We start from the raw sequence: 21,656 nt of genomic DNA on the forward strand, positions 1-21,656 counted from the left end.
AAATGGCATCCCACATAAAGAACTCAGACCTCCACATAAGGCACATCATGAAGTTTCCCGCTCTGCTGCTGAGGAGGGGGGAGAAGATGGCGGTGTGACGAAGCGCGCGCGGCCGCTCTGAATTGATATCGTATTTGTGAAGTAGGATGCTGTGCACAATCCTGATTTGATGGAGACAGACGTGAGAGCACGGAGGAACATCTGGAGAAACTTCTGAAATGCCCGCTTTGCTGCCGCTGCTACTGTGCGATCGAGAATCTCCGGAGGGGAAGGCCCCAAATCCTTGGCTTTGCCTATTGTTGGGGCCGGGGGCCGGGGTCGAAGCACTCGGCAGAGATGGTCAGTGTCGGAGAGCTGATTGGAGGCTTGAAGTTTTCGGACGGACTCTGAGTCGGTCTATGGTCGGGTGCTTCCAGGATGCTGCATCGGCAAGTTTGCGAGGCTGGAAGCTCATGGCAGGAAGAGTTTCCTTCCTTCAACCGTCTGCGTGAGATGATGGGACTTCCGAGAGACTTTGAGACTTTTTTTATCGTGCCCATGGTCTGTTCTTCTATCAAATCACAGTATTGCTTGCACTGTTGTAACTATATGTTATAATTATGTGGTTTTTGTCAGTTTTTTTTAAGTCTTGGTTTGTCTTGTGTTTCTGTGATATCATTCTGGAGGAACAAATTGTATCATTTCTTAATGCATGCATTACTAAATGACAATAAAAGAGGACTGTTTGTCCTCATAATCTAATAGTTATCTTGAACTCTCGAGAAGGACGTGACAAGTTCCCCTTCGTTCAGGGATTCTCCTGGTGGAGACAAGTGAAGGCACCCTCTGCAAGTTCTTTCTAAGGTGGGGCAGGCCCTTTGGAGCCGACACCCTGCTCCTGGCATGCGTGGTCGAACCCGCATTTCCCTCTGATGGAGAAGCTGAGCTCTCGCACCCCTGCCTGCTCCACGCCAGACCACATCTTCCTGGTGTCCGGCTACGAGGAGGAGCTGACCTCCTGCGCTGGTTCCTGTGGAGGAAAGTGTCAGCACAACCACACCAGCTCGGGTGAAGTCCTGCTCAGTACTGCATAAGTCTGGCATTATTACTTTGTCCCAGGTGTAAATCACCCTGTTGGATTGGGGTGTAGAATCGTTACCTTCCTTGCATTTTCCTACTTGTTTAACTTTCCTATGCTTTTTATACAATCACTACTACACAAGTAATTGTTCAGTGGATTTTCCTACAATTATGGTACAGAGATTTCTATATTTTTCTAGATGCGTCTTCGTTTTCCATAGCAGGTGTCCTACCACTTGAATCTGACTATTTTATAGGTTAATTATTATCACTGGAATTCTTTTGTGTTATCTTTAGTTTGATTTTGAGATGACCATGACTGCTTTTTCCTTTGTCTCTCTTTGTTCCCTCAGCTCCTTTTTTTTTGTTCTTAATAAAATTGCCTGCCAATAGAATTTTTTTTGCCTCATTCTTGACTTCCAAAGAGCCTTTGGATCATGAAAGCGTTGGATCCAACAATCCTGACACTATTCTGAGTGTGCTTTGACCACAACATTTTACTGGGAGCTTAAAATGGGTTTCCCCATTGAGCTTAACCATGACGTATGCAGATCACACACCATCCAATATCAACGCAGCAGAACTGAAAGAAGTTAAACAAGAGACCAGGAACTGGCAGCTGGAGTGAAGTGTGGGAAGAGTGAGGTCACAAACTTGACAAGTTGAACTAAGAAAAGGTTTCTTTAAATGATGAGGGCAGTAATGGTTGGGATAGTGTGGAATTGTAGGCACACACAAACCTCCAGTTAGAGCAAGTGATTGTGAAGGCCAGTGAAGGGTTGGCTTTCGTTCCCCTGGAGCTGGAAGACCAAAGTGCCAGTGTTTTGTAATTCTAGAAACTAACATAGAACATAGAACATAGAATAGTACAGCACAGTACAGGCCCTTCGGCCCACAATGTTGTGCCGACCCTCAAACCCTGCCTCCCATATAAGCCCCCACCTTAAATTCCTCCACATACCTGTCCAGTAGTCTCTTAAACTTCACTAGTGTATCTGCCTCCACCACTGACTCAGGCAGTGCATTCACGCACCAACCACTCTCTGAGTAAAAAACCTTCCTCTAATATCCCCCTTGAATTTCCCACCACTTACCTTAAAGCCATGTCCTCTTGTATTGAGCAGTGGTGCCCTGGGGAAGAGGCGCTGGCTATCCACTCTATCTATTCCTCTTATTATCTTGTACACCTCTATCATGTCTCCTGTCATCCTCCTTCTCTCCAGAGTAAAGCCCTAGCTCCCTTAATCTCTGATCATAATGCATACTCTCTAAATCAGGCAGCATCCTGGTAAATCTCCTCTGTACCCTTTCCAATGCTTCCACATCCTTCCTATAGTGAGGCGACCAGAACTAATTAAAAGAAAAAAGCACGTGAGCCTGGAAAAAGCTGACTACTTCATCATAATTTGAGTGAAACATGCACATATGACGTGGTGGTGTAATGACATGTGCCATTCACATACTTTTACATATAACCCGTAATGAATTATGCAAACAAAAAATGCTTAGTCAAACATTATATTTATAATATTACTGAAATATTAAATACACTACTATAAACTCCAACTCAATATAAAATGCAATACACTCTACATTCCCCCACCTCCCTCCCCAGGCGGACGTGGAGTGTGCTCTGAACATACTGTACGCCAACATCAGTGAACTTGAGACCAGGTATCCGGAGGCTTTGCTCATTACAGCCGGGGACTTTAACCAGGCCAACCTCAGAAAAGCACAGCCAAAGTTATACCAACATGTCTCCTGCCCCACTAGAGGCCCGAATATACTCGACCACCGCCACACAGCAGTCAAGGATACCTACCGTTCCGTCCCACGACCTCACTTCAGAAAATCGGACCATCAGGCCGTACTCCTCCTCCTGGCTTACAAACAGAAACTGAAGCGGGAGGTCACGGTGTCGAAAGTAGTGTCGCGTTGGAGGGAGGAAACAGATGAGGTCCTCCGTGACTGCTTTGAATCGGTGGACTGGTTAGTATTCAAGGACTCGGCAGCTAACCTCGATGAGTATGCCTCAGCTGTCACGGACTTTATTTGGAAATGCACAGAGGACCGTGTGTCTCGCAAGACGATCCGAGTATTCCCTAACCAGAAACCTTGGATGAATTATGAGGTCAAGTCCCTCTTAAAGGCTAGAGCTGCGGCTTTTAGGTCCGGGAATACCAGTCGCTACACGGAATCCAGGCGTGAACTCCGGAAAGCCATTAAAAGTGCCAAGAGGCAATATCGAGCCAAGTTGGAAGCCCAGGCTAACCAGAGGGATGCCAGTAGACTATGGCAGGGTCTAAATGAGATCACTGGGCGCAGGAAAAGGCTGGGAATATCAATAACTGTGGCGCTTCTCTTCCTGACGAACTTAATGTATTCTACGCAAGATTCTAACGGAAGAGGAGTGTCCCGCTCCCTCCGGATGAACTGGACCTGGTGGCATCGAGATTCATCATCACTGAGCAGGACGTTAGAAGGGCCTTCCTGAAGATAAATCCAAGGAAGGCGACGGGCTCAGATGGCGTCCCGGGACGGGTTCTCCGGGCCTGTGCAAGCGAGCTAGCTGGAGTGTTTGCTGACATCTTCAACTACTCCTTGCTTCAGTCTAAGATCCCCTCGTGTTTTAAGAAGGAAACGATAATCCCAGTGCCGAAGAAGAGCAAGGTGGCATGTCTGAATGACTATCGACCTGTGGCTCTGACATCAATTGGTATGAAGTGCTTCGAGAGATTGGTTATGGCACACATCAACCACAGCCTACCGGTCAACCTCGACGCTTTGCAATTTGCCTACCGGAGCAACAGGTCAACGGCAGATGCCATCTCTCTGGCCCTACATTCCTCCTTAGAACACCTGGAGGATAAAGACGCATACGTAAGGCTCCTTTTCATTGACTACAGCTCTGCCTTTAATACCATCATTCCAGATAAACTGATTCTTAAGCTCCGGAACCTGGGCCTTAGCACTCAGATCTGCAGCTGGATCTTCAATTTCCTCACAGACAGGATCCAGGCTGTAAAAATAGGGGACAAGCTCTCCTCTACAATCACTCTGAGCACTGGTGCCCCACAAGGCTGTGTACTCAGCCCCCTGCTGTAATCACTGTGCACCCATGATTGTGTAGCCAAGTTTCCATCAAACTCAATATATAAGTTTACTGATAACACAACAATTGTAGGCCGTATCTCGGGTAATGATGAGTTTGAGTACAGAGAGGAAATTAAGAACCTGGTGGCATGGTGCGAAGACAATAACCTATCCCTCAACGTCAGCAAGACGAAGGAATTGGTTGTTGACTTCAGAAGGAGTAGCGGACCGCACAACCCAATTTACATCGGTGGTGAGCAAGTGGAACAGGTCAAAAGCTTTAAATTCCTCAGGGTCAATATCACAAATGATCTGACTTGGTCCAACCAAGCAGAGTCCACTGCCAAGAAGGCCCACCAGCGCCTTTACTTCCTGAGAAAGCTAAAGAAATTTGGCCTGTCCCCTAAAACCCTTACTAATTTTTATAGATGCACCATAGAAAGCATTCTTCTGGGGTGCATCACAACCTGGTATGGAAGTTGTCCTATCCAAGACTGGAAGAAGCTGCAGAAGATCGTGAACACAGCGCAGCACATCACACAAACCAATCTTCCGTCCTTGGACTCACTTTACACCGTACGCTGTCGGAGCAGTGTTGCCAGGATAATCAAGTACACGACCCACCCAGCCAACACACTTTTCATCCCTTTTCCCTTGGGAAGAAGGCTCAGGAGCTTGAAGACTCGTACGGCCAGATTTGGGAACAGCTTCTTTCCAACTGTGATAAGACTGCTGAACGGATCCTGACCCGGATCTGGGCCGTACCCTCCAAATATCCCGACCTGCCTCTCGGTTTTTTTTTTGCACTGCCTTACTTTCCCTTTTCTATTTTCTATTTATGATCTATAATTTAAAATTGTAATATTTACTATCGATTTGTAATCCAGGGAGCACGAAGCGCAGGATCAAATATTGCTGTGATGATTGTATGCTATAGTATCAATTGTTTGGCGATAATAAACTAAAGTAAATTGGGTTGAAGTATACACATAGGTAATATAGAAATGAGACAGTATGGGGTTTCCCTTTAATTCATCTCTGCTGTAATAGGGAGATTTTTGATTTGAGTTAGGGAGAATTTCCTTTTCCAAGGGTAATCCATCAGCATTTCTATCATTAGTTGTCCTCTTGGATTCACAACCTTTTGGTGGGAGCCCAAATGTGTTTCTCCATTGAATCTAACCATGTCTTATGCAAGCCGCACACAACTCTTGCTGAGATTGTACGGGATGTTGGCAAGACTGCACTTAGAGCACTTCTCTGTACTGAAAGGATGTACTGACCTTGAAAAGTGTGTTTAGATTCACTGGACTGTAATGGGCAAAGAGGTGAAGCTATGATCAGGAATTAACTCAGTAGGGGATTACGGGATTAGGAAGCAGAGGTTACAGAAGAGAAGAATTGGCAAGGATAGACGGTGCAAGGTGATGTGACATGCCTGTGAGGTGAAATTGATGGGTTACTGCTATGAGGGCTGGGGGTGAGGAAAGGAACACAGTGACAGGAACAGCTTCCCCAATACCAAAATCACAATTTGCAAATTGAAGAAAACAGTATAGGGTCTCCAAAGGTGGAACGAATCAGGATTTGAGGAGACAATTGGTCTGGAGGAGCAAAAATTTTGTCTTCCAGTTAGACTCCTCTTTATGTAACTGCAGGGTTCAGCTGAGGATTCAAAGGTCAAGGTAATGTTTGACAGACTCAGAGTAAAGTATTCAATAAGTAGGCCAGCTATGCAAGAATTTGAAGCTTTCTGGTTTAAGACAGGAGTTAATGAGTGATTTAGTCAGAGGGACGGGCGAAGTGGAGAAAATTAACTTGCAACTTACTTGAATGAAGAGCTCGCCCATTAGCAGTATATTCCACACTCCAGATACTTGTTGATAGGTTTTCCATATTAGCCGTCCTATCATTAAACATCATCTCTACCATCCCAATAGTCTGCCTGCTGAAGGGCAAAATCATGGGTCTGGAACGTTTGGACTAAAGGAAGGCTCTGCGAAGAGAGTTTTACCATACACCTCTCACGGTAAATATTAATTAAAGTACAATGGGGCCTCAAGGCCATTTAGCAGGAAGGTGTAAAGTCTCACCAGGTTGATTTTACAGCGGCATTTGGTAACTGATGATAAAAATCACAGGCATGTGGCCCACAGTTAAACAACACAGAACACGTTCAAGGTCAGTAGAAGATTTCAGATCGTCAACCTTCCAGTGATGTTTACCGGTGGAGGTTTTTCTCATCCATGTTCCCAATTTCCTGTTGCTCCATTACAGAATCCCGCTCCTGTGTTTACTGGAAACCTATAGGTAGGATACGAAAGCTTTGGAGAGCGTGCAGAGATTTACCAGCATGCTGCCTTGAATAAAACGACATGTCTTATGAAGATAGGTTGAGTGAGCTAGGGCTTTGTAATCTTGGAGTGAAGGAGAATGAGAGATAACCTGATAGAGGAGTACAAGATGATAAGAGGCACAGAAAGAGTGGATAGCTAGAGACTTTTTCCTCAGGGTGGAAATGGCTAAAACAAGGGGGCATAATTTAAGGTGATTAGAGGAGAGTTTAGGGGGTTGTCTGAGGTAAGTTCTTCACACAGAGAGTGCATGGAAGCAGCAAGTATGTTAGGGGCATTTATGAAACTCTTAGAAAGGCACATGGATGATAGAATAATGGTTTTGTTGGAGGGAAGGGTTAGATTGATCTTAGAGTAGGTTAAAAGGTCGGCACACATCGTGGGTCAAAGTACCTGAATTATGTTCTATGTTCTATGTTCTACGGCCTAGCACATCCAGCGCAAAAGTGAGGTAACTTACTCCTGAAACAGCTTCGGTGCTTGTCTCCCTCCCCCTTAATGGCTGACTCTCTGCATGAATAGTGGCAAGCAGACTAGCTCTTCACCGGCAGTTCATCCAATTAGCCGTGCTTCATGGGTTGATTGACTCCAGGAAGTACAGGGCCAGCTGAGGTCCACAGGCTCTTCTTGAAGGCAGGCATTCTGCAGCAAAAAAAAGCTCCTGCCTTTCTGAACTCCAGGAGGTATAGAAGCCTGAAGCCCCATAGCAGAACAGCTATTTTCCTTCAACCGTTCAATTCTGGAAGCCGCACAATCCTAATCATTACCCCAGTATAGCAATACTGTGACCACTTTTCATGGCAGCAGACAATTTTTTGTTGTACACGTACAGTGAAAATTTACAAGGCATTGGTCAGGATTTGAGGACCTGAGTCGTAGGGAGAGGTTGGATGGGTTAAGATTTCATTCCCTGGAGCGCAGGAGAATGAGGGGAGATTTGATGGAGGTATGTAAAATTATCAGGGGCATAGATAGAGTAATTGCAAACAGGCTTTTTCCACTGTGGGTAGGTGAGACTAAAACTAGAGGTCATAGGCTAAGGGTGAAAGGTGAACTATTTAGATTAGGTTAGATTATGAGGACATGCAGTCCTCTTTTATTGTCATTTAGTAATGCATGCATTAAGAAATGATACAATATTCCTCCGGTGTGATATCACAGAAACACAGGACAGACCAAGACTGAAAAAACTAACAAAAACTACATAATTATAACATATAGTTACAACAGTGCAACAATACCATAACTTGATGAAGAAGTCCATGAGCACAGTAAAAAGTTCCAAGTCTCTCGAATGTCCCACATCTTATGCAGATGGGAGAAGGAAGGAAACTCTCCCTGCCATGCCCGACCACAGTCCGACTCTGAGTCGTCCGAAAACTTCAAGCCTCCGATCAGCCCTCCGACACCAAGTACCGAGCACCATCTCTATCCAAGCGCTCCGACCTCAGCCTCGGTCACCAGCAGCAGGCAAAGCCGGGGATTTTGGGGCCTTCCCTCTGGAAGATTCTCGATCATACAGTAACAACGGCAGCGAACCAGCGTTTCAGAAATTTCTCCAGATGTTCCTCTGTGCTTTCACATCTGTCTCCATCAAATCAGAATTGTCCACGGCCCCTATTTAACAGATACGATATCATTTCATCGGAGAGCTGCGCGCGCTGCGTCGCGCTGCCACCTCCTCCTCCCACCATTTAGGGGGGATCTTCTTCACTTCGAGGATGGTGAGAGTGTGGAACAAGCTGCCAGCAGAAGTGGTGGATGTGAGTTCTATTTCACCATCTAAGAGAAGTTTGGTTAAGTACATAGATGAGAGGGGTATGGAGGGCAATGGGTCCTGATACAGGTCAGTAGGACTAGGCAGAATAATAGTTCAGCATGGACAGGATGTGCTCTGGTGTTTTCTGACTCTATGTATTCTCTTATATAGTTCTGTAGGATTTATGTTTTTCTTGTGAATGTTGCATCTCTGATGCTGTTGAAAGTGAAATTCTCACTAATTTTTCATTGTACCAGTGTGTGCGTATACTTGCGCACATGACAATAAACTCCATTTTGACTAACCCTACACAGTGAGGCAAACTTGCTATACCTTGAAGTGGTTAATATTGTCCAGTTCAGCCCAGAAGGAGAGCTGAACCTAGAAATCTGGTGTGCTTACAAGACAAAATCCTCCAGCCTATCCCATCACACACATGCTGAGTACTATGTGTCACAAATTCGATATTCCTGCTTTAACCAGACCTTTCATCACCTGGAAACAGAATAATACAGATAAAAGCTTCCTCCACTCAGAATGAGAAAATACATTGCACTCTCCTTAGACTTCTGCAGAATGGAGTCTAGAAGAACCCTTTACTGTGATACAGTTGGCATGGTTCAGTGCCTGAATGGGGTAGTACTCTGAACCAGGGTGCCATCAGGCCCACATTCCCAATCTAGTTGGAAGTGATGAAGAAACTGTGGCGTTCTTCACCTCCCACCCCTCGGTGGCGCTGTGACTCAGATGACAGCAGTTTTCTTTCAGAGTCAGAACTTGCATTTTCCACTTCAGGTCTGGGCACTTAAATCTGGGCCAGCGCCCCCCCAAAGTTCTGCATTGTCAGAGGTGCCTTCTTTAAAATGAGATCTGCACAGAGCCAAACCTGCTTTTCAGGTGGATTCTGTGGCACTATGTTAAGGAAGAGAAGGAAATCTTCCCCGGTGTCCAGGACAATGTTTATGCCTCAACCAATGCCATGAAAACAGATTATCTGGCCCTAGTCACTCTGCAGTGGTGAAGGACAGTTAAATACAGTTACATTTCCTACATTACAATAGTGGCTTCTCTTAAATACCCAAGTGTCTGAAAAGCATGTTGGACCATCCCTGATGTCAAATTGGTGTTGCTGAGGTATTTTTTACTGCCTGCATAATTCCTCTTCACTCATTGGCTCGTTGACTTTCAACAGCAACAGCCAACTTCCTTAGAGTGAATTGAGTAAATGCCACAATGGCATTGCTGCCAATCTCTCCCATCATTTCACTGATAATTAATAATAGACTGTCGGGTGATCATTAGCCAGACTGATTCTGAATTACCAATGGGAAAGGACAATGACTGCAGCTGTTCATTTATGGATCTTTTCAGAAGTTTTCAAAACATTGCAAAGTTTTAAAATACTAAATCTAAAACTTGGACAGACTTCTAAGGTGTGCGGTGGAGAGTATATTGACTGATTGCATTATGGAAACACCAATACCCTTGAACGGAAACTCCTACGAAAAGTAGCAGATATGACCCAGTCCGTCATGGGTAAATCCCTCACCAGCATTGAGGCCATCTACGTGGAGCGATGTTGCAGGAAAGCAGCATCCATCACCAAAGATCCCCACCAATCGGGCCATACCCTCTTCTCGTTGCTGCTATCAGAAGGAAGGTACAGGCGCTGCAGTCCCACACAAACAGGAACACTTATTACCCCTCAACCATCATGCTCTCGAACCAGAGGGAATAACTTCACTCAATTTCACACGACCTATCACTGACTGTTCCTATAACCTATGGGCTCACTTTCAAGGACTCTTCATCCCATGTTCTCCATAGTTACAGCTTATTTATTTTTTACTACTTTTTCTTTTTTCTCCTTTGCAGTTGCACAGTTTTTTGTCTTTCACCCATTGGTTGTTTGTTCTGTTGGGTGCGGTCTTTCATTGATTCAAAAGTGTTTCTTAGATTCACCGTGGATGCCCGTATAAGAATCTTAGAGTTGTATATGGTGACTAGAATAAAGTCCAGTGAGGATTAAAGAGGTAAATTTTTGACACAGGAAGTGGTGTGTGCTTGGAATGCCCTGCCTGGCGTGGTTGTAGAGGCAGATACATTAGGGACGTTTAAGAAACTCCTAGATAGGCACATGGATGATAGAAAAAAATGGAGGGCTATGTAGGAGGGAAGGGTCAGATTGATCTTAGAGTAGGCTAAAAGGTCAGCACAACATCGTGGGCCGAAGGGCCTGTACTGCCGTATAATGTTCTATAGTGTTCTATGTTCTGTGTAAGAATATTCATCATGTGCCGTCTTCTCTAACAGACAGATGAACCTACTCACTGGGTATTAACTTGATCATGTAACAGAAAAACAGCACCGGAAAAACTTGAAATATATCACATAGACATTATTTATTTATTTAGTGATACGGCGTGTAATAGGCCCTTCTGGCCCTTCGCACCACACCACCCAGTAACCCTTGACAACCCCAGTTTAACCCTAAACTAATCGCAGGACAATTTACAATGACCAATTAACCCTGTACACCTTTGGGCCGTGGGAAGAAACCGGAGGTCCCAGAGAAAACCCATACATTCGACAGGGAGGACATGTAGAGACTTCTTACAGAGGGCACCATGATTGAACTCTGCCCAGAGCTATAACAGTGTCCCCCTAACCTCTACTCTACCATGAACAATACCTGCCTACTTTCACAATATAAGCCTCAGTTTTGCAAAACTACAACGGTTAACTATTTCAGATGGCGATTGAGGAAGACAAAAGAGACCATGCAAGATTACCTTGTGTGGGTAGATCAGGGTTCACAACCTTTTTTATGCCATAGACCGAAGGTGTCTGTGGACCCCTGGTTGGGAACTGCTGGTGTAGGGCAATACACAAAGAGCTGGAGGAACTCAGGGGTCAGGCAACGTCTGTGCAGGGAAATGGAGCGTCGAAGTTTCAGATTGAGTCCCCTCATCTGGACGGAAAGAAAGGGGGAGATAGCCAGAATGAAAAGGTGTGGGGAAGTGGTGGAGCAAGAACCGGCGGGTGAGAGGGGGTTCCAGGTGAGGGGTTGACGGACGGTAGAAGTCAGATGCTGGGAGGCGAGAGGTGGACGTGACAAAGGACTGAAAACGGTGGGAGAAGGAATGGAACGTGGAACATATGGAGGGGAGTGGGGAGAGGAATCAATAGAATGAGTGCGTGGGTGATGGGCAGATGGAGAATGTGGCAGAGGGAAAAGTGATAGGATGGTGGGGGGAGAGAGAAAAGGAACAGAGGGGGGAACAATTGCCATAAGCTTGATAATACACGGTGCACCAATGCATAGAGTCTGAAAACGCTGCAAAGGGTCCATCCCTCAAGAAGGTGACCTCCACCATTAAATACCCTCGCCACCCGGGACATTACTGCTTCTTATTCCTACTGTTAGGGAGGAGGTACAGAAGTCCTAAGGCACCCTCTATGATTTAGGGACAGTTCTTCCTCCTCCACCGTCAGATTTCTGAACGGACCGTAACACTACTTCACTTTTATGCTTCTTTTTCACACAACTTATTTATTTTTATATTTCTTGTTGTAACTCATAGTAATTTTTTTATCTGCTGCAAAACAACAAATTTCATGACCTGTGCCAATGATAATAAACCTGATTCCGATTCTGATCCAGTGTTTGTTCAAGCTGCCACGTTGGAGTCTGCCCAGGTGAAACATGAGGAAGGCCAAATGTGTGATGAAACACAACAGCCTGTTTTTATATGCCATGCCGGCATTACCAAACACCTAATGATCCTCACAGGATTGTAACGAGACAAAAAGAAACCTCTACACAGAGGGAGAACAGGCAAGACAACAGGGATAATAAGTTGTGGTTTTGGATTTCTGACTCCATTCTGGGCAAACAAGTCAGGGCTTTCACATCACCACAGGGGCATTGTTTTACTGTGATAATTGTAACTGCTGTGGTTCATTTCTTGCACTATTATCAACAGATCCAATCTAGTGACGTTTCTTTCCATAATCACAATAAATCAGATGGAAAGCAATACACACACAAAATGCTGGTGGAATTCAGCAGGTCAGGCAGCATCCAAGGAAATAAATAAGACAGTTGACTCTTCTTCGGGAAATTGGATTGGAAGCCAGTCGTCAATCTATTTGCCTTATGCCTCTGGCCAGTGTGGAGTGGGAATTCACTCTGTAGTCATTCAGGCACTGAGACAGAGCTTAAGTAATGACCAGAAGAAACAATGTCAGGGTTCCAAACCAGCGCACAGGACCTTGACTTTGCTCTCATTGCATTTGCTAATTCCACATCTAATTGAGCCGGTACTTTGCAAGAACCGAACGCTGATAAACCATGGGTTGGCCCCTGACTGCTTGGCTCTTCTCTGCATGTTCTCATTGCGTAAGAGCTGCAAACCTGCTCTCTCAGGGAAGGCTAAACATTCCGTGGTATCACGTTGAAGACAGGGAAGATTCTCTGGTCAATATTTATGCTTCAGATAATGACAATAAAACAGGTTATTGCTTCATTATAAATACTGATTGATTCCTGGGATGAGGAGATCGATGTAGGAAGCATTCTTCTAGGATGCATCACAACCTGGTATGGAAGTTGTCCTGTCCAAGACCGGAAGAAGCTGCAGAAGATGGTGAACACGGCGCAGCACATCACACAAACCAATCTTCCGTCCATGGACTCACTTTACACCGCACGCTGTAGGAGCAGTGCTGCCAGGATAATCAAGGACACGACGCACCCAGCCAACACACTTTTCATCCCTCTTCCCTCCGGGAGAAGGCTCAGAAGCCTGAAGACTCGTACGGCCAGATTTGGGAACAGCTTCTTTCCAACTGTGATAAGACTGCTGAACAGATCCTGACCCAGATCTGGGCCGTACCCTCCAAATATCCAGACCTGCCTCTCGGTTTCTTTGCACTACCTTACTTTCCCTTTTCTATTTTCTATTTATGACTTATAATTTAAATTTTTAATATTTACAATTGATTTGTACTCCAGGGAGCGGGAAGCGCAGGATCAAATATCGCTGTGATGATTGTACGTTCTAGTATCAATTGTTTGGCGACAATAAAGTATAAAGTAAGTAAGTATAAATTAAAGTAAGGAGGTACGTTCTTGTTTAGAACGTAGAACACAGAGCAGTACTGTACAGTACAGGAAGATGCCCTTTGGGACAAAGAGATGACTTCGTTGAGACATGTCATTGGCGTACCGAGAGACATGCCCTCTTCTTATTACTGCCATCAGAGAAGAGGTACAGGAGCGTGAAGACACACACTCAGCTTTTTACGGTCTGCCATCAGATTTCTGAATGGACAATGAACCCATGAATACTACCTCAAGCAACACACATCAAAGTTGCTGGTAAACGCAGCAGGCCAGGCAGCATCTCTAGGAAGAGGTACAGTCGACGTTTCAGGCCGAGACCCAGGGTCTCGGTCTGAAACGTTGACTGTACCTCTTCCTAGAGATGCAGGGTCTCGGCCTGAAACATCGACTGTACCTCTTCCTAGAGATGCTGCCTGGCCTGTTGCGTTAACCAGCAACTTTGATGTGTGTTGCTTGAATTTCCAGCATCTGCAGAATTCCTGTTGTTTGCATTTAAAAATACTACCTCAAAATGTTTTGCTCTTTTTGCACTACTTAATCTTTATATACGTTGTGTGTTTTATATTCATTAGCAAGGGAAAAGGAAAATAAGGCGGGAGCAAGCAGATCGACCTTGGTTGGAGTGGACAGTGTTAGAGTGGAGATTTGAGGCCTTCACTCTTCAAGGCTTCAGTGAGGAAAGGCTCGTGTGAGGGAAGGTGAAAAGCTGTAGATGGATTTTTTTTTCAGCACTTATAGAAACATATAAGATTATGAAAGGGGTAGATCAGATAGAGGTAGGAAAGTTGTTTCCACTGGTAGGTGAGAATAGAACTAAGGGACATAGCCTCAAGATTCGGGGGAGTAGATTTAGGACAGAGATGAGGAGGAACTGCTTTTCCCAAATCTGTGGAATTCTCTACCCAATGAAGGCTACCTCAGTAAATATATTTAAGGCAAGGTTGGATAGATTTTTGCATAGTAGGGAATTCAGGGTTATGAACAAAAGGCAGGTAGATGAAGGTGAGTCCATAGCCAGATCAGCTAAGATCTTATTGAATGGCGGAGCAGACTCGACGGGCCAGATGGCCGACTCCTGCTCCTATTTCTTATATTCTTATGTTTAGTTTATTTATTGGTTCTTTCTTTATAGTTGCACAATTAGAGCATTATGGATGTCAGGCAGGATAGTGGAATGCTCCTTTTGCGGGATATGAGAAGGCAAGCAGAACTCCAGTGTCCCTGATGATCTCACCTGCTAGAAGTGCATCCAGCTGCAGCTTCTAACACTCCACGTTAAGGAGCTGGAGCTCAGAGGGCGACGGGTGATAGACAGGACCTATAGAGAGGTAGGTGCTCCCAAGGTCCAGGGCACGGGGTACTGGAGGAGCGTCAGGAGGTATTCCACCTTGGATACTGCTGGGGGAGGTGACCTGGCAGAGAAAGGTCATAGCCATCAGATCTCTGGCACTAAGTCTGGCTCTGTGGCTCAGACGGGAAGTTTTGGGGGAGAAGAGGTGAGCTTTGGTATTAGGGGACTCATTGGTTAGAGAACAGAAAGGAGGTTCCGTGGATGAGAACAAGATACCCAGATGGTGTGTGCCTCCCGGGTTCGGGACATGTTGCAACGAGTCCTCAGCATTCTTAGAGGGCAGGTGAGCAGCCAGAGGTAATGGTCCTTATAGGTATCAATGACATAGGTAGGAAGAGGGACGAGGTTCTGCAAAGTGAGTTCAGGGAGTTAGGTGGTCAGTTAAAGGACAGGACCTCCAGGGGTTGTGATCTCAGGGTTGCTACCCATGCCACGTGCTAGCGAGGCCAGAAGTAGGAAGATCATGCAGCTTAACGTGAGGCTAAGGAATAAGAGTATGAGGGAGGGCTTCAGATTTTTGCATCATTGGGCTCTCTTCCAGGGGAGATGGGACCTGTAGGGAAGCGATGGTTTGTGTCACAAGCCCTGCAACCCTGTGAACCTGTATTTATTAATTGTTGCCCTAGCTAGAGTCATTAAGCCCTTGTGCTTTCTGTTTAATCTTGTCAAGTTTATTTTGACTGGCACGGGTTTTCTGCGTACTGTGATATAAAGCAGACTCCGAATTAGCATTTATCACGGAGTCTTCTCACTGTGTAACTCAGTCAAGCCATCAATGTTCTGTTGGAACTCTCAGGACTAAACTCTCGTTTCTGTCTCAACATGGGAGCCTGTCGTTCCTCTGCTCCGGGTCCAGTCGTCTGCCAGCGCACAGCGTGACTGGCTTGCACCTAAACCGGAGGGGGACTAATATCCTAGCGGGAAGGTTCGCAGTGCTGTACAGAGAGTTTAAACTGGAGTTGCAGGGGATTGAGAAACAGAGTGCCAGAACAGATAGTGGAGTGGTCGTGGAGACAGATTTTGTTAAGACCACAGACAAAGTCAGGAGCCAAAAGGTTGAGCGTGGTGTGACTGGTGTTCTGAGCTGCATATACTTCAATGCAAGAATATTGTGGGTGAGCTCAGGGCATGGATCAACACATGGAATTATGATGTTGTAGCCATTAGTGAGACCTGGCTGCAGGAGGGGCAGGAGTGGTAGCTCAGTATTCTGGGCTTCTGTTGTTTCAGACGTGATGGAGCAGGAGGGATAAAAGAGGTGAAGCTAATTAGGGAAAATGTCACGGCAGTGCTCAATCAGATCAGACTGACGCACTCACCTGGTGAGGCTTTACGTGTGGAACTGAAGAGTAAGAAAGGTATGACCACGTTAATGGGGCTATATTACAGACCTTTCAACAGTCCCATGGATCTAGAGGAACAAATTTGTAGAGAAATCACAGACTGCTGCAAGAAACACAAGATTGTTATATTAGGTTTCTACATATTGACTGGGTCTCCTCTCTGTAAAAGGACTAGATGGGATAGAGTTGGTCAAATGTGTTCTGGAAAGTATTACAGATTATAGAGGAGGAGGTGTTTGCTGTCTTGAGGCAAATTAGGGTGGACAAATCCCTCAAACCCTGTAAGAGACAAGTGCAGAAATTGCAGGAGCCCTAGCAGAGAATAGTGACAAGTGAGGACCAGAAGATTGGAGGATAGCTAATGTTAGTTTGCCGTTTAAGAAAGTCTCCAGAGCCAGGAAATTATAGGCCGGTGAGCCTGCTATCAGTAGTAGGAAAGGTACTGGAAGGCATTCTCAGGGTCCAGATTTGTGAGTATTTGGATAGAAAGGGACTGTTTAGGGGTAGTCAGCATGGCTTTCTGCATGATAGGTTGCGTCTAAGCAATCTTAGAGTTTTTCAAGGAAGTTACCAGCAAAGTTGATGAGACCAAGGCAATGGATGTTATCTACATAAACTTCAGCAAGGTATTTTGCAAGGTCCCACATGGGTGGTTGGTCAAGAAGAGCCAATCACTTGGCATTCAAGATGAGGTGGTAAATTGGATTAGACATTGGCTTTGCGGAAGAAACCAGAGATGGTTGTAAATGGTTGCCTCTCTGACTGGAGGCCTGTGACTGGTAGAGTACTACAGGGATCCATTGTTGTTTGTCATCTATATTGATGATCTGGATGATAATGTGGTTAACCGGATCAGCAAACTGGCAGAGGACACCACGTTTGGGTGGTGCAGTGGACAGTGAGGAAGGCTATCAGAGCTTTCAGTGGAATCTGGACCAGCTGGAAAAAAGGGCTAAAAATGGCAGATGGAATTTAAATGCCGACAAGTGTGAGGTGTTGCACTTTGGGAGGACAAACCAGAGCAGGTCTTACATGGTGAATGGTAGGGCACTGAGGAGCATGGTAAAACAAAGGGAACTGGGAATAGAGGTCTATATTTCATTGAAAGTGGCATCACAGGTAGATAGGGTCATAAAGAAAGCTTTTGGCACAATGGCCTTCATAGACCAAAATATTGAGTACAGAAGATGGGATGCTACGTTGAAATTGGTTACCTACTGTACCTACAGGAAAGATGTAAATATTGAGAAAGTATAAAATTTACAAGGATATTGCTGATACTGGAGGACCTGAGTTATAAGACAAGATTGAATATATTGGAAATTTATTCCCTAGTATGTAGAAGATTGAGGGGAGATTGATAGAGGCGTACAAAATTATGAGGGGTATAGATAGGGTAAATGCAAGCAGGCTTTTTCTGCTGAGGTTGGGTGAGAATACAACTAGAGGTCATGGGTGAAGGATGAAAGGTGAAATATTTAAGGGGAGCATGAGAGGAGACCTCTTCACTCAGGGGGTGTTGGGAGTCTGGAACAAGCTGCAGCCCAGGTGGCAGATGTGAGTTTGATTTCAATGTTTAAGAGAAGCTTGAATCAGTACATGGATGGGTGGTGTATGGAGGGCTATGGTCTGGGTGCAGGTCGATGGGACTAGGCAGATTAAATAATTGAGCATGGACTAGATGAGCTGAAGGGCCTGTTTCTATGCTGTAGCTTTCTATGACTCTACGATTCTATATACAGTACTGTAGATATTTATTATTATAACTTATGGTATATTTACTGCAAATGTTGCACTGTACTGCTTCTGCAACACAACAAATTTTCAAGACATATCCATACGTCAGTGACAAATAAACCTGATTTAGATTCTGATGTAGTCACCCCACTTGTGGCTAGACTAATGGATTACAGCCTCAAAGTGTGGACTCAGCCATTGGCGGCTGAGGTGAGGAGTAATGTCATTATCATGAAGTCAGCAAATCTTGGGAATTCTCTACCCAACAGACTTTGGAGGGGTTTTTTTTTTGGGAAGGAGGATATGGGTGAGTTTAGGGAAGTAACACTGGGGTAAAGAATGTGGACATTTTTGGCAAGAGTTTAGTGGAGTTACGTTAGGAAATATGGCTCTGGGAGCAAAGCAAATCTCGGGCTAAATTTCCGCCATGCATCACTAATATGAATGCGTTCTGATCATGTCCTGTTCTTACCTTATCCAGGGCAAAAATTTCTTGCTACCTGCTGCGTGCTTAAAGATGGAATACCCATCAGTACTCACAGGTTATGCATCTCACTAACAGATGGCTGTTTCTACAAGATCTGGAAGGATATTTATTTTCTTTGTTCTGTCAATGAAAGTAACTGTGAATTGCTGGAGAATGGAGTAATGAATCAGGCTTAACATTAACATGTTTATACAAGGTTTCCTCTTGCACAATTTCACTGATAAATTTACTTTTAATTTAAAGTATGTGATTATTTTCATAACAAACGCAAGTTGTCAAAGAACTCCCTGCCTCTCCCCAACTGCCATGTAAAGACACAGGAGCAGAATTAGGCCATTCGACTCATTGAGTCTGCTCCACCCTTCCATCATGGCTAATTTATTTTCCCTTTCAAACCCACTCTCCTGCCTTCTCCCCGTAATCTTTGATGCCCTTATTAATCAAGAGCCTATCAACCTCGGGTTTAAATATTCAATCCAATTCAAGTTTAATTGACTTTCAACCATGTACAAATACCCATGAATATAGCCAAATGTGACAGAGTTACTCTGGGCTCAAGGTACAAAACACAACACCAACAGTCACACACGGCACAAAGCACACATAGCATGTACAAGATAGCAAGTACATGTAAGATATCAGTAAAATACAGCCACACAAACAATAATAGTCCAGACCCTGAGTCCATGAGTACCGCAGAAATCTGCAGTCAACCACAACACAGCTTGACTTCTGTCGAGAGAGAACTGGGGGACAGCACTGACTTCAGCCTTGACCCATGCCCCACTGCCCCCAGTGGAGGGCACTGGTTCTGATGCCTCACTCCTAGCAGCTGCAAACAGGTGACACCACAGCTTGAGATCCTGAGTTCATAAATGCTGCAGAAATCTGCAGTCGACCAGTATGCCCAGTGACCTGGCCTCCACAATTCATTTCCATAGATTCACCATACTCTGGACAAAGAATTTACCTCTAATCTCTTTTTTAAAGGAACATCCTTCAGAGGCTCTGTCCTCTCATCCTAAACTCTCCCACTATTGGAAATATCCTCTCCAGGTCCACTCTATGTAGGCCTTTCAATATTCAATAGGTTTAAATGAGACCCTCCCTTGTCCCTCGAGACTCCAGTGAAGACAGGCTCAGAGCCAACATTATGGGCTAAAAAGTCAGAACTAAGCTGCACATTTTATGTTCTATGTTCTCATCTGCTGCTCACCTGGCTGTTTTCTATTCTTTTGTCAAGCTGTGTCTCGCAGTAACTGGAACCAGCTTCGTGAGGCAGTCGGCTCCGAATATTAATGGTTCAACAATCATACCTGAGGGTCTTTGTTCTCCACCTGGTGCTGGCTTGTTCAGGAGTGCAAAATTTACCAGCTGCTGTTCTCACTTAGGGTACCAGAAACGACACTGGGCTCACTAGAACTGACCAGAACAGCTACCATCTCACAGAGTCGACATTCTGAAGCTTTGATATCATTGCCAGCATCATATCAAATTTCTGGTAAATGATTAATCAAACTCAGAGTGTCACGTTCCCGCCACAAGTTCAACGCTCTGTGTTTTCCATGTGAGAGAGTGACACAACTGAATCCTTATCAACGGCAAATTGCCTGCAGATCGTACCAATTTGAGTAAAGGCAAAGGGAGTACTGTTGCAATGGACTGACTATGTTAACTCGAAGTAAAGAAACAGCAAAAGCTACTGAGAGGAATTCAATCCATTTAAAGGGACCACCTCATTTACTAAATGTTTTCAAGATGGAAGACAGTAGAAATGATACATTAAAACATCATGTGCAAATGATAATCTGTTTACATCACTTAGACCAAATGTGGTGTGTGTTTACATAAAGTGCAGTGCTGTTCCTGAAGTTATTCTCTCGTTGAAAGTGACGAGTTTCAGTGCTTCTAGACAGTCCCGTGCCGCAATCAATTAGATTATAAGAACACTCAGTCCTCTTTTATTGTCATTTAGAAATGCATACATGCATTAAGAAATGATACAATGTTTCTCCAGAGTGATATCACAGAAAACAGGACAGATCAAAGATAACACTGACAGAACCACATAATTATAACATAAAGTTACAGCACTGCAAAGCAATACCATAATTTGATGAAGAGCAGATCATAGGCACAGTAAAAAAAAGTCTCAAAGTCCTGAGTCGATTGACTCCCGAGTCCCGGATAGCAGGCAGCAAATGGAGAAACTCCCTGCCATAAACCTCCAGGAACCATCAACTTGCCGATACCTTGGAAGCAGCCGACCACAGCCAACACTGAGTCCATCCATCAGAAAACTCAGAGCTTCCAACCAGCCCCTCCGATATAGCCTCCTGAGCGCCAGCCTTTGCCGAGCGTCTTTGACCTCTCCCCGGCCACCGAAACACGCAAAGCCAAGGATTTCGGGGGCCTTCTGCTCCAGAGATTCCGGTTACCACACAGAAGCAGCAGCAGCCAAGCGGGCATTTCAGAAATTTTCCAGATGTTCCTCCGTACTCTCATGTCTATCTCCATCAAATCAGAATTGTGCACGGTCCCCTAATTGACAGATAACAGATATCATCACCAAAGTGGCCGCGCGTGCTGCCGTCGCGCCGCCATCTTCTCCCCCCTCCCGGGAGGTCTTTTCCTGAATAGTTTATTCTGAATATTTATTTATTGAGATATAGGCCTTTCTGGTTTTTCAAGTCATGCCGCTAGAATTAGGCTGTAATTCTAGCCTAATCATGGAACAATTTATAATGCCCAAATGACCTACCAATTGGTATAGAAACATAGAAACATAGAAAATAGGTGCAGGAGTAGGCCATTCGGCCCTTCAAGCCTGCACCGCCATTTATTATGATCATGGCTGATCATCCAACTCAGAACCCCGCCCCAGCCTTCCCTCCATACCCCCTGACCCCCGTAGCCACAAGGGCCATATCTAACTCCTTCTTAAATATAGCCAATGAACTGGCCTCAACTGTTTCCTGTGGCAGAGAATTCCACAGATTCACCACTCTCTGTGTGAAGAAGTTTTTCCTAATCTCGGTCCTAAAAGACTTCCCCTCTATCCTCAAACTGTGGCCCCTCGTTCTGGACTTCCCCAACATCGGGAACAATCTTCCTGCATCTAGCCTGTCCAATCCCTTTAGGATCTTATACGTTTCAATCAGATCCCCCCTCAATCTTCTAAATTCCAACGAGTACAAGCCCAGTTCATCCAGTCTTTCTTCATATGAAAGTCCTGCCATCCCAGGAATCAATCTGGTGAACCTTCTTTGTACTCCCTCTATGGCAAGGATGTCTTTCCTCAGATTAGGGGACCAAAACTGCACACAATACTCCAGGTGTGGTCTC

General features: G+C 45.0%; 1 protein-coding gene across 6 annotated transcripts in view; it reads right to left on the reverse strand.

Annotated features, from left to right (window-relative positions):
• eva1ba (eva-1 homolog Ba (C. elegans)) overlaps window positions 1–19,830 on the reverse strand; it is a 123,249-nt gene extending 103,419 nt beyond the window's left edge. For 4 of the 6 annotated variants that reach the window (XM_063033541.1, XM_063033539.1, XM_063033549.1 and 1 more), the window contains exon 1: window positions 19,528–19,828. The gene's annotated coding sequence lies outside the window, so the exon portion shown is untranslated. Of the gene's footprint in view, window positions 1–19,527 lie in introns of all 6 variants that reach the window. The other 2 variants (XM_063033547.1, XM_063033546.1) reach the window with 2 other exon arrangements.
• Window positions 19,831–21,656: the final 1,826 nt, after the last annotated feature.

This window comes from Mobula hypostoma, chromosome 26 (genome assembly GCF_963921235.1).
Source record: "Mobula hypostoma chromosome 26, sMobHyp1.1, whole genome shotgun sequence".
Classification (NCBI taxonomy): domain Eukaryota; kingdom Metazoa; phylum Chordata; class Chondrichthyes; order Myliobatiformes; family Myliobatidae; genus Mobula; species Mobula hypostoma.